Consider the following 14,508-nt stretch of genomic DNA (forward strand, 5'->3'; position numbering starts at 1 on the left):
AGGAACACCCAGGGCAGAAAAACTCTGGTGCCAGCTGTGCGTTGTGATTTACCATAAACTCTGAGCCACTACCGCTACGCTGTGGCACCATTTACTGGGACAAGCCAGCCATGGCTACAGCATGGCGAAACCCTCCCCCAGAAGATCACTGTGGGTCTGAACTGTGCAGGGGCACAGAAGTATGGGGTTTTCAAACTGAGCCCTGTGTCAGATAAAACTCTGAAGGGAGGTGCCACCTGGTAGACAGATAGCTCTGGCACAGGGGGAAGGCAGGGAGCTGACAGAAGCAGGGGACACAGGAAGGGTGATTGCATGTCTTCATGTTCAAGGATGCAAACTCCTGCTCTGGAGACTAGAGAACCAGTGAAGCCATTTTCCACTATTAGCCCACCAGCACTGATCAATCCCAGTGAGCTAAACAGCACCACTGAGTGGAGAATAGAGCCATTACACCAAGCCCCACCCCCCAGTGCTCTCCAGGCACATCAACACTAGGGCCTATAGGCCTGAGAGCCAGAGCAGCAAGCCCCTCCCTTAGAACACCATCACAAATCCCTTCAACAAGTTTAGTCTACTTACTGTAAACTGCTGCAAAGTTTCAGCCCTAGGGGAAACTGACTCTCCCTTCATTTGGGTTTTTTTGTTTGTTTGTTCATTTGGTTGTTGTTGCTTCTGTTTTTGTTTTTGTTGTTGTTTTGTTGTTTTTCTTTTGATTCTTGGATAGAAAAAGAACAAATTTTTAAAAAATTTTATTTTATGTTAATCTTATTTTATCGTTTTACTTTTTTAATTTTTTAAATTTTTAATTTTTCTTCAGTCATCTTTTTCCTTTTCTCTTTTTTCTATCAAGCTTCTCTTAACAAGCAGACCAAAACACACCTAGGATCTAGCTTCTTTTATTTGATTTTTTAAAATTTTTATTTAATTCTATTATTATTAATATTTTATCTCCCTCCAAAATGACAAGACAGAGGAATTCACCTCAAAAGAAAGAACAGGAAGAAATGATGGTCAGGATTTATTTAATCAATGCAGGTATAAGTAAGATGTTTGAACTTGAATTTTAAACAATTTATAAGGATACTAGCTGGGCTTGGAAAAAGCATAGAAACGCCAGAGAATCCCTTTTTGCAGACATAGAGGAACAAAAATCTGGTTAAGCCAAAATTAAAAATGCTATAACCAAGATGCAAACCCAAATGGAGGCAATAAAAATGAGAATGGACAAGGCAGAGGGGTGGAATTAGCAATATAGAAGATAAAACTCTGAAAAATAATGAAGCTGAAAAGAAAAGGGAAACAAACATCAGGGATTACAAAGGCAGACTTAAGAATCAGCAATTTTTTCAAACATAATAACATTCATATCATAAGAGTCCCAGAGGATGAAGAAAGAGATAAAAGGGTAGATGGTTTATGTGAGCAAATTATAGCTGAAAAGTTTCCTAATCTGTGGAAGCACAGACATCAAAATCCAAGAAGCACAGAGAACTCCAATTAAATTCAACAAAAGCTGGCATCACCAAGACGTATCATAATCAAATTCACCAAAGACACAGACAAGGAAAGGATCCTGAAAGTAGCAAGGGGAAAAAAAAGTCCTTAACCTACAAGGGAATACAGATCAGGTTCACAGTAGATCTGTCCGCAGAAACTTGGCAGGCCAGAAATAAATGGCAAGATATATTCAACATGCTAAATAGGAAAAACATGCAACCAAGTATACTTTATTCAGCAAGGCTCTCATTCAAAATAGAAGAAATGATAAAGACTTTCCCAGACAAACACAGACTAAAGGAGTTCATGACCACTAAACCAGACCTACAAGAAATTTTAAGAGGTATGGTTTGAGTGAAAGGAAAAATAAGACCAACCCCCCCCAAAAAAAAACCCAGAGTAGAAAGGACCAGAGAATATCACCAGAATTATCAACTTTACAGATAACACAATGGCACTAAATTTAAATCTTTCAATAATTACTCTGAATATAAATGGATTAAATCCTCCAATCAAACAACATAGTGTATCAGAATGGATTAAAAAATAAGATCCATTTATATCCTGCCTATAAGACACCTGCAGATTGAAAATGAAGGAATGAAGAACCATCTATCATGCTAATGGGAATCAAAAGAAAGCCAGGGTAGCCATATTTATATCAGAGAAATTAGAATATTAAAACAAAGACTGTAACAAGAAGTGAAGAAAGGCATTACATCATAATTAATGGGTCTGTTGATTAGGAAGATCTAACAATTGTAAATATTTAGCCCCCAAATTGGAGGCACCCAAATATATAAATCAATTAATAACAAACATAAAGAAACTTATTGATAATAACACAATAATAATAGGGGACTGTCACACACCACTTATAGCAATGTGCAGATCACCTAAGCAGAAACTCAACAAGAAAACAATGACTTTGAATGACACACTGGACCCAATGGACTTAATAGATATATTCAGAACATTCCATGCTAATGCAGCAGAATACACATTCTTTTTTTTTTTTTCAACGTTTATTTATTTTTGGGACAGAGAGAGACAGAGCATGAACGGGGGAGGGGCAGAGAGAGAGGGAGACACAGAATCGGAAACAGGCTCCAGGCTCCGAGCCATCAGCCCAGAGCCCGACGCGGGGCTCGAACTCACGGACCGCGAGATCGTGACCTGGCTGAAGTCGGACACTTAACCGACTGCGCCACTCAGGCGCCCCTACACATTCTTTTTGAGTGCACGTGGAACATTCTCCAGAATAGATCACATACTGAGTCACAAATCAGCCCTGAATAAGTAGAAAAAGATTGAAATCATACCATGCATATTTTCAGATCACAATGCTATGAAACTTGACGTCAACCAGCAGGCAAAATTTGGAAGCCCTCAAACACATGGAAGCTAAAAACCATACTACTAAAGAATGAATAGTTTAACCAAAAAATTAAACAAGAAATTAAAAATACATGGGAGCAAATAAAAATGAAAATACGACAGTCTAAAACCTTTGGGATGTAGCAAAGGCAGTCCTAAGAGGGAAGTATATTTCAATACAGGCCTATAGCAAGAAAGGTCTCAAATACACAACTTAATATTATACCTAAAGGATCTAGAAAAGGAATAAAGTGTAAAGCCAGCAGAAGAAGGAAAATAGTAAACATTAGAGCAGAAATAAATGATATAAAGACAAACTAAATAATAAATAAAACAGTAGAAGAGATCAATGAAACAAAGAGACAGTTCTTTGAAATAATTAACAAAATTGATAAACCCTTAGCCAGGCTTATCAAAAGGAAAAACAAAAGGACCCAAATGATACAAATGACAGAGGAGAGATCACAATCAATACCACAGAAATATAAACAATTATAAGAGAATGCTGTGAAAAAATATATGCCAAAATATTGGGCAATCTGGAAGAAAGGGATAAATTCCTAGAAACATATGAACTACTAAACTGAAACAGAAAGAAATAGAAAACTTGAAGAGACTGATAACCAGCAAAGAAATTGAATCAGTAATCAAAAATCTCCCAATAAACTAAAGTCCAGGGCCAGATGACATCTCAGGGAAATTCTACAAAATATTTAAAGAAGAATTAATACTTATTCTTCTGAAACTGTTCCACAAAATAGAAATGGAAGGAAAACTTCCTAACTCATTCCACAAGGTCTTGATTCCCAAACCAGAAAGAACCCACTAAAAAAGAGAATTGCAGGCCAATATCACTAATGAACATGGATGCAAAAATTCTTAATAAAATACTAGCAAATTGAATCCAGCAGTACATGAAAAGAATCATTCACTATGATCAAGTAGGATTTATTCCTTGGCTGCAAGAGTGGTTCAATATTTGCAAATCAATCAATGTGATACACCACTTTAATAAAAGAAAAGAACACATGATACTCTCAATACATGCAGAGAAAGCATTTGACAATGGACAACATCCATTCCTAATAAAAACCCTCAACAAAGGAGGGATAGAGGGAACATACCTCAACAAAATAAAGACCATATTTGAAAGACCCGAAGATAATATCATCCTCAATGGGGAAAAACGGAAAGTTTTTCCTCTAAGGTCAGGAACAAGACAGTGTGTCCACTCTCAGCATTGTTATTTAACCCAGTATGGGAAGTCATAGCCTCAGCAATCAGACAACCAAAAGAAATAAAAGGCATCCATATTGGCAAGGAAGAAGTCAAACATTCACTATTCACGGATGACGTGTCACTCTATGTAGAAAACACAAAAGACTTACCAAAAATTTGCTAGAATTGATACGTGAATTCAGTAAAATCACAGGATACAAAATCAACATATAGAAATCTGTTGCATTTCTTTTTTCTTTTTAAAGTTTATTTATTTATTCATTTATTTATTTTGAGAGAGAGAGAGCATGAAAAGGGGAGGGGCAGAGAGAGAGGGAGAGAGAGAATTCCAAGCAGGCTCTGCACTGACAGCACCGATGACTGATGTGTGCCTTGATCTCACAAACCATGAGATCATACCTAGGCTGAAATCCAGAGTTGGAGGCTTAACAAGTTAACTGAGTCACCCACATGCCCTAAGAAATCTGTTGCATCTCTATATACCAATAATGAAGCAGCAGAAAGAGAAATCAAGAAATTGTCCCTCTTACAATTGCACCCAAAACCATCAGATACCTAGGAATAAGCCTAACCAAAGAGGTAAAAGATCTGTACTCTGAAAACCATAGAACTCTTATGAAAGAAATTGAAGAGGACACAAAGAAATGCAAAAACATTCCATGCTCATGGATTGGAAGAAGAAACATTGCTAAAATGTCACCTAAAGCAATCTAAATATTTAATGCAATCCCTATCAAAATACCACCATCATTTTTCACAGGACAAGAACAAACACTCCTAAAATCTGTTTGGATTTTGGAATATGTGTTTTAGAACCACAAAAGAGCCCAAATAGCAAAGCAATCATGGATAAAAAAAAAAAAAAAGCAAAGCTGGAGGCATCACAATTCTGGACTTCAAGTTATATTACAAAGCTGTAGTGATCAAGACAGTCAGGTACTGGCACAAAAACAGACACATAGATCAATGCAACAGAACAGAAAACCCAGAAATGGACCCACAACTATAAGTCAACTAATATTCAACAAAGCAGAAAAGAATATCCAATGGAAAACAGTCTCTTCAACAAATGGTTTTGGGAAAACTGGACAGCAACACGCAGAAGAATGAAACTGTACCATTTTCTTAGAGCATACAAAAAAAAAAAATTCAAAAGACCTAAATGCAAGGTAAGAAACCAAAAAATCCTAGATGAGAACACAGGCAGCAACCTCTTTGACCTCTGCCACAGCAACTTCTTACTAGACAACTTGCCAAAGGCGAGGGGAACAAAAACAAACATGAACTATTGGGACTTGATTAAAAGGCTTCTGCACAGTGAGGGAAACAATCAGCAAAACTAAAAGGCAGCCTATGGAATGGGAGAAGCTATTTGCAAATGGCATATCTGATAAAGGGTTAGTATCCAAAATCTATAAAGAGCTTATCAAAATCAACACTCAAAAAAACAAATAACCCAGTTAAGATATGGGCAGAAGACATGAATACACAGTTTTCCAAAGTAGACATCCAATGGCTAACAGACACACAAAAAGATGCTTAGCATCACTCAACATCAAGGAAATACAAATCAAAACCATGATGAGATAACCATCCCACACCTGTCAGAATGGCTAAAATTAACAACACAAGAAGCAACAGGTTGTGACAAGATTGAGGAGAAATGGGATCCCTGCTGCACATCCCCTGTTGGTGGGAATGCAAACTGGGGTAGCCACTCTGGAGAACAATATGAAGACTCCTTGAAAAACTAAGAAGAGAACAATATGAAGACTCCTTGAAAAACTAAGAATAGACCTACCCTAAGTGTATCAACTGCACTAGTAGTTACTTACCCAAAGGATACAAAAATACAGATTCAAAGGGGTACATGCACTGCATTATCAACAATAGCCAGACTATGGAGAAAGCCCAAATGTCCATTGATTGTTGAATGGATAAAGAAGATGTAGTGTACACATATATGTATACATGTATACATACATACATATATATGTATACATACATATACATGTATATATATATATATATATATATATATATATATACACACACACACACACACACCATGAAATCTAACTCAGCCATCAAAAAGAATGAAATCTTGTCATTTGCAATGACGTGGATGGAGCTAGAATGTATTGTACTAAGCAAAATAAGTCAATCAGAGACAGACAAATACCATAAGATTTTACTCATATGAGGAATTTAAGAAACAAATGAGATGAACATAGGGGACAGGGGGTGGAAGAAGAGAGAGAAACAAACCACAAGAGACTCTTAGTGATAGCAAACTATGGGTTGAAGGAGGAAGGTAGGTGGGAGATGAGCTAGATGGGTGATAGGTACCAAGGAGGGCACTTGTGACGAGCGCTGGGTGTTGTATGTCAGTGATGAATCATTGACTTCTACTCCTGAAACCAATATTGCACTGTATGTTAACTAAAATTTAAATAATACATAATAAACAAACAAATAAATAGTGTCTATGGTAGGAGGGTTTTTTTAAATTTTTTATTTAAACTTCAGTTAGTTAACATACAGTGTAATGTTAGTTTCAAGTGTACAATTTAGTGATACAACATTTACATACAACATCTGGTGCTCACCACAATAGGCACTCTCCTTATTCCCCATCACCTGTTGTACCCATCCCCCCACCCCTTTCCCCTCTAGTAACCATCAGATCTTCTCTCTAGTTAAGAGTCTGTTTCTTGGTTTGCTTCTCTCTCTTTTCTTGTATTAGGAGTTTTTGCTTCTTTCAATTAAAGAATAATTGAGGGAAACATTGCTACTGAAAATATCAGCTATAAAACCAAAAATTTTCAAGATAGAGTACATCATCATGTATTGTTCACCATTTTCCACAACACAAGTTAGTTTCCAGAAAATTACAAGTGTTTTTTTGTAAGGCTCCTATTGAGGAACAGTCTTAGACAAATGTGATGGGAGAAACTTTGGTTAAGTATCTCTTTAGTAAATGCCTCAATTTTAGTCGATCCAAAGTTAAGTGGCTACCCCAAAAGCCTAGAGTTACCAACTTAGTGCCAGGTTAGTACTTTACATTTGTTATTTACCTATTTTATTACCTGTGAAGAGAGAAAAGCACCTGTTCTAAAACGGTTGGTATGGCTGGATCATCTAGTTCCAGAGGTACACTGAGAAAGAGGGGAAAGATAAGGCCAAAGAGATATAAATATTTAACACATATTTAAATTCTTGAAGAGGATCCCGTATCATTTCATCATCTCTTGCAAGTTCCTGTGATGGCTGAGAGTAATTCTTTAGATCTTGAGATAATCTTGCCAAAAAAATCATGGACCTTTTCTATCTCTTTCATCTTCGGAGTTGCCTTAAAATACTGATTGGAAGTTCTGTTGTCCCTACCAATACTCCCTGCCGATACTCCTGCCAATTCTCCCCAGTACTCCCCACAAACTGACTCCATTCTTTCGTTACGATCCCACAGCTTCTTCTTATATTAGCCTCATTGAATTTTCTTTACTGCCCAACTCTTTCCGACTCTAATAATTTTTGAAGGCCTTTAAGCTTCAGCAGCAAGCTCAAGGCACATGAGGTCTTTCATTCCCTAGCTCTTGACAACTTCTGAAGTTTCAATTTTAGAGAATGCTGTTAAGTCAGATATCTTCACTAACTCCATCTCCTATTGTTATTCCCATTTATAAATGCCTATTGAATTTAAGATCTGTACTGCACATTTGGGTACATACAGATAAACTGAGTTGTATTGTTCATCAGTGAATTCATATACTTTAATGTCGCTCTCACTTGATTACAAAGATTTCAAGAATATCAAGTCACGTGTTCCATACTTTTAAGCACTGGGTAAATTTTCTCATGCTTCCTAAACTCTTTCAATGACCTGTTTTATGTGAAGCAATAGGAGGTAAGTGGTTAAGAGTTTGGACTCTGAAGACAGGGTGTCTTATTTAGAACAGTCGCTCTGCCATTTCCACTTTCTTCCACTTTTTAGCAAGTTACCTTACCTCATGGAGACCAAATTTCCTCATCTGTAAAATGGAGTTGATGATAACAGTGATGTACTTTTCTCATAATTGACTCATCCTCTGATGTGAATGCTTACAATAGCACATAATGGAGAACAAATGTTGTTCAATTGTTAGTTGTTACTAGATCCCCACGTCTACAGCTACAGTTAATGCTCCCTTCCACACTCCAAACCCATCCATCCAACTGCTTTCTCCGTGTGTATTCCACAATTACCCAAACATATCCAAAACTGAACTCTATATTTTTACTCCTAAACCCTTCATTCTTCCTATGTTTTATGTACTCTACCACCCCCCTGGGTGCCCAAACAATGAATCTGAAAATCATACTCACATTTCCCTTTCTTGACTTCATACATTCAACAATTCATCTAGTATTACCAGTTCTACCCCATTAATATTTTTTGGATCCCTATTCTCTACTTCAAGACAATTTCTGTGAATAAAAACTTTCCAAAGTAGAACCTATACAGCCAGTCTTGTTTCCTACTCTGCCACCCATGATCTTCATTCTGTATAGCAAATGCTGGGTGACCAAGGACTAGCAGAAACTCTTTTTGGTGGGAGAGCAAGGGGACGTGATTATAAAATCTCGTTATTTATATATTTCTTTAAAAAATGTTTCATTTGAGTACAGTTGACAAACAATGTTTCATTAGTTTCAGGTATGTATTTCTTTTTTCCTTTCACGTAATAAGAAGGACAATGTTGTTATAAGGTATGTGATGTTCCTGACATGGCTCCCTTCCAATCTTCCCAAGCCTACTTTTCTCATACTGGTTACTAATTAGCCCAAAATAATGAGAAAGTCAAAATAAATAGGAAAAATGCAGGGCAATTATTTATTGTAACTATACTGTGCCATTTTGTGCAACTCTTCCTGAGTGTAGGTGGATGATTCTAGGTAGATCTCCTACATTTCTCAGTTATGAAATGTGAAAGTCTTAAATCACATTTTGATATATGTTAAAGCCACTGCTTTAATTTCAAGGCTTTCATGAGGAAAACAATTTTTTTCTTTTTGAGGATATCAGTCTTTCTTTGCCATTTTGTTATATATCCTTAACTACTTTTAAAGTTTGTTTCTTTGTTTTGAAGGAAGTGGAAGCAGTGCAGTGTTTTTAAGTGATAAACTTATGTCTTATTAAAGTGTAGGTCAAATATGTGTAAACACATACACCACCTTCAGACCCTCCACATAAATAGATCTTATATTTATTTCTCCTCTTTATTATTTTATCCACCATTATCTTTTAGCTAGAGAAGTAAAGAATACCCAAAGTAACAGGAGAAAGATCTCTTTTCTGTAAACAATATGTTCCAAGGACATAAAAGAAATTTTTCTTTTTCTTGCTTTTCTGAGGGAGTTCAGATTGTACATATGTATGTAAATTTACTTTGACTGTACAACAATTTCTTTTTTCTTTTGCGTATGTGGGAGGAATAGAAGAATGTTCAGTAAGAACAATTTTGAAATATTTTACCCTGGTATCATTGCGTGAAATGACTAAGCAATTCAAGTCAATCGTTTCTTCATCTATTTCTGTTGTGAAGGTACATTTGTATTTTAAGGTTGATTTATTGCTTAGCTGAATATTATTTTTTAATGTCTGAAAGCAAGTGTAAATTATATTTTTCTAACAGCCACCCTCACTGCCATGGCAAAAATCAATTTAATTCTATGGAAGTATATATGCACATATATATATATATATATATATATATATACACACATATATATATGTATGCACATATACACACATATATATATGTATACACACATATATATGGAAGTATATATGCATATATATATGCATATATATGTATACACATATATCTATGTAATTATTTGTGTTTTGGCCATTAAAAATTATTTTAAAAATACACCAATAAATACATCAATCAAGTAACTTTATACTAGGCCAGGGACAGGTATAGTTGTGGAGAAATATAAATAAAGTAAAGACTTCCTGTAATATAATAAAAGTTGGGAAGACAAAACCAAATACATCTATGTGAAAAATATATTTACAAATTAACATATCAAAAATATGAATCAGTTTAATGTTCAGATTTTGTTGACTTTATAACTATTTCTGAAAAATTAACTTACTGATTTTCTAAAATAAGAAAAAGTTATGATTTTTGAAAAGATGTCTCATTTAAAATTTATATGGCTGTATTGAATTTTATTATAAAAAATGAATCTTAAATCTAGCTCACTTTATCAGCAACCCTGGTTGAGTACCAACTAGGTATAAAGTATCATACTAGGTCCCTGCCCTCAAAGACCTCACAATTTGGATGGAAATAAACCACTGAAACTCAACTTTGCTAATTTACAAATGTAAATTTAACTAGAACAGTGATTCTTAATGTTAGCTGTGCATTAGAACCACCAGGGGAGCTGATGCTAGGATCCCTCCCCTGGAGATCCAGGCTTAGTCAATCTGGGATGTCACCTGGATGTTAGGATTTTTTTAATTTTCCACAAGATTCTAATGTGTGGCCAAAATTGAGAACCATTGCTACAGGTCCTAAGAAGGAAAAAATTACCTTTACCTAGAATAGTCAGAGAAACCTTCCCACAGGTTGTAGATTTTCCATTGACAACCAATCAAACTAGATTCAAAGGCTAGAGGAGTATCAGATATGCAGAGAAGTGTGAGGAACATCGGAAACATGGCCAATTAGGCAAAGAACAATACTAAGGGAAGAAAGTGCAAGTAACCTTTGTTGAACAATGGGTAGAACAGAATAGGTGACCCACTAGTGATGTATGTGCTATCTTATTTCTTCTGATCTTGCCCTATACTCCAAATTGTGTACAAATAATACGTTATCAATATTCTATCTCTGTGGTAGACTACATAGATTGCCACAATCCTTTACTTTTACCTGTACCCCCAACATTTTCAAGTCCTACCATTATCATCCTACCATTAAAAGGCAGAGTCTCTTTCTTCCTCTTCAATCTGGCCTTGCCTTATGACATTCTTTGGCCAATAGGATGCAGTTGAAGTAAGTAAAGTCCAGATCCAAACCAAGGCCTCAAGAGTCCTTCCATATTTCCATTCTCTTTTTTTTCTTTTGAAACCTGCCCAGCCCCAACATATAAATCCCAGAATGCCTTACTAAAAAAAAATGAGAAAGCACATTAAGCAGAAACATGGCATGCCAGTTGAGACCATCCTAGGTGAGCAAGACCAGCTGATGAATAGTTGATCCTAACTATAGAAATGAGCTCAACCAAACCAGAAAGACCATTCAATTAACCCACTTCAAATGACTACCCCATAGCTGCAATATAATCCACTAAGTTTTAGGGTTGTTTGTTTCGCATAAAAAGTTAATTGGTAAAGCTTCATTTCCCAGCTATGGTAACTTATTCAAGGGGTAGACAAAGATAGTCAATGTAAGTTCTTTGTCAAAACATTTTTCAACTAGAAAAGAGAGAGACTCTCTTCCTTCAGTTGTCAGACTGAGTGTATGTGGATACAGAACTTTTTAAAACCATGTGTCCTATTGCGTGGAGAAAACCATCTGTAGGAAAAAAAATATGAGGAAATGATAATAAGAGAGAGAGAGTGAGAAGTCCCTTTTGACAGTCTATTTATCCATGATTCAAGTATCTCCTAAGGCCAAGTCTGCTCCTGTCTCCTTATTGGAATTTGGTTATAAATCAATAAATTCTCCTGTTTGGTTTAAACTAGTTTCAGTTGGGTTTTTGTCACTTTGAAAAAGCCCTCACTCAAAATGTTTAGCCAACCAGCGAGTAACAAAATTAAAAGTGATTGAGTCACTGAACAACTCAATACTTCATATATAAAATTAACTATTCAATCAATAAAAATTTGTTTAGAACCCACTGTAAATAAGACACTGGGTTAGGGGATGAGAACATGATCCTATTATTAAAGGATTTGTATTCGAGTAGGGAAGACAGACTGCTACACCCATCATGAAGCTTCACAATCAGGAGACAAGAGGTATCAGAAGTTTCCCTAACTTAATTTTAACTAAGTGAAATCTCAGTTCAGTCTTGAGAGGAAAGCAGAGCTCAGCCCAATGAAGAGGTCAAAGAAAGCATTCTAGTGAAGAGATCATGATTATGGCCTTATCTTTGTCAAAATGAATTCATTAATTTGTTTCACCAATTCGCTCCCACAGCTATAATTTTATTACTTTATTTGTTAAGTATGCTCTATGCCCAACATGGGGCTTGAAATCACAACCCCAAGATCAAGAGTCTCATGTTCTACCAACTGAGCCAGCCAGCCACCCCTAGAATTTTATTTTTTCACAAAATAAAATGGTGAATAAAGGAAGAAACAGAGTTAATAATTGTAGATACCTACTATGTATCAAAAACTACATAAGATACTTTATATAGCATCTCTTTCAAACATATTTTATGAAGGATTTGGATTATCTCATTGTATTTTAGTTGCAACCCTTTGGAACAAGGGACATATATCTCATCCGATTTCATATGTCGTATGGCAAAAATTAGCTTTGGAATAGAAAATTAAGTTTGGATCTTTTTTTCAAATATACTTGAGAGACATTAAGTCTGATATGTAATGTATTCATATATATATATGTCAGAATATGCTAGATATATTCTATTTTCTAGGTATTACACATATTAAAATATAATAGAATATATAAAAGAATTTAGAGATATTTTTTGGCATCAACTGTCCTCATTGACTAGAATTCACTAATTTAAATTTTTTTAATAATTTTAAATTTTAAGTTTATTTAATTTTTAATTTTTATTTTTAACTAAATTTTATATTAAGTTATTATTGATTTAAGATTCTGCAAAAATCTGTTTTATATCTGAAACTATAGTTAAGTTTCTTGTCACTGTTTCCATTAACATACTTGCAGAGAAATATCTTGGAAACATTAGTAAAACTTCATTTAAATATTATTAGATAAATTTGTAACGCAGAAATTATTTCTTAAGGTTGAAAGTTCAAGTCTTCTGGTTCTCAGTGGGATCCTTGAGTTTATCTTTATCACATATTTACTTTTTTTTAAATGTTTATTTTATTTTTGAAAGACCAGAAACAACACGGGTGGGGGAGGGGCAGAGAGAGAGAGTGGGACAGAATATCTGAAGTGGGATCTGTGCTGACAGCAGACAGCCCAAAGCAGGGCTTGAACTCATGAACTGTGAGATCATGACCTGAGCCAAAGTCGGACACTTAACCAACTGAGCCACCCAGGCACCCCATCATGTATTTACTTTTTAAAACTTATAAACAGTTTATATATATATAGATATGTATATATAGATCTATATCTATAGATCTATATATACAGATCTATATACATATCTATCTATATATATATAGATCTGTATATATAGATCAACAAAGGAAAGATTGATAGTACATGGGAATAGTACAGGCCTTACAATAATGCCTTACATTATATATAATGCCTTACGATATATATATATAAATATATATATATCGTTTAGATTATATATAATATATATAATATATATATCGTTTAGATTATATATAATGCCTTACGATATATATATATATATACACACACACATATATATATGTCATTATATATATGGTTTAGATCAACAAAGGAAAGATTGATAGTACAGGGGAATAACGATAACTGAAAGGAAAAAAATATTCTTTTAAAAAGTAAAAGGAGATGAAACCATGAATGCTGGTAAAAGAGCTGACTTTTGAGAAGCCAAATTTTCCATGGTAACAGATGCAAAAACGAAAGAAATGATAAGTGCAGTTGTTGCTGCTATTATTGTTGATGCTGTTGTTAATGTCATAATTGACAACAATGAGGATGAGGATGATGATGATGGTGTCCAGGGTGGCTTGGAGATGCAGAAGTTTACATGTGATGATTTCTGATGTCACAATGAACTGAGAGGTCAGACCATCATTCCCAAGTGAGGGTGAGGAGGGAAGGCAGATTGTTTACGGAGAGAGAAGACACGACATCTTGAAATGTGGAAAGATCTGAAGGTCTGGTCACATTTGAGTGTCTTTCTATTTTCTTTTTGATTACATACTTCATTAAGATATTTAGCACAGTTGTAGAATTGTTCACAGAAAAATTCAACTACTGCTTGTAGGTATGGAGAAGTCAGAAATGTCAGCTTTTATCTAGAGTTGGAATTTTTTCCAGTTATGATTGATGCAAGGAGACTGTGGGTCATGTCACTATGACCATCTGGAATTGTGCTGGGGTAACACCTGGGCATAAACTGGACCGATCCTTCTCCTGATATTCAAGAGACTATATAATTTCTGTTGGGTATACAGTAGGATAAATGCCATGTGATTCCACTTATAGGGAGTATCTAAAA

The 14,508-nt window shown here is 35.2% G+C and overlaps 1 long non-coding RNA gene across 1 annotated transcript in view; it reads right to left on the reverse strand.

Moving 5' to 3' along the window:
- Positions 1-260: 260 nt before the first annotated feature.
- The window catches only part of LOC128311240 (uncharacterized), a 52,557-nt gene continuing 38,309 nt past the window's right edge, over positions 261-14,508 (reverse strand). The window contains exons 3-4 of the long non-coding RNA XR_008289428.1: positions 7,203-7,271; positions 261-715 (exon numbers count right to left, since the gene is read on the reverse strand). This is a non-coding gene — a long non-coding RNA (uncharacterized LOC128311240). The remainder of the gene's footprint in view (positions 716-7,202; positions 7,272-14,508) is intronic.

This window comes from Acinonyx jubatus, chromosome A1 (assembly GCF_027475565.1).
Source record: "Acinonyx jubatus isolate Ajub_Pintada_27869175 chromosome A1, VMU_Ajub_asm_v1.0, whole genome shotgun sequence".
NCBI classification, from domain to species: Eukaryota; Metazoa; Chordata; class Mammalia; order Carnivora; family Felidae; genus Acinonyx; species Acinonyx jubatus.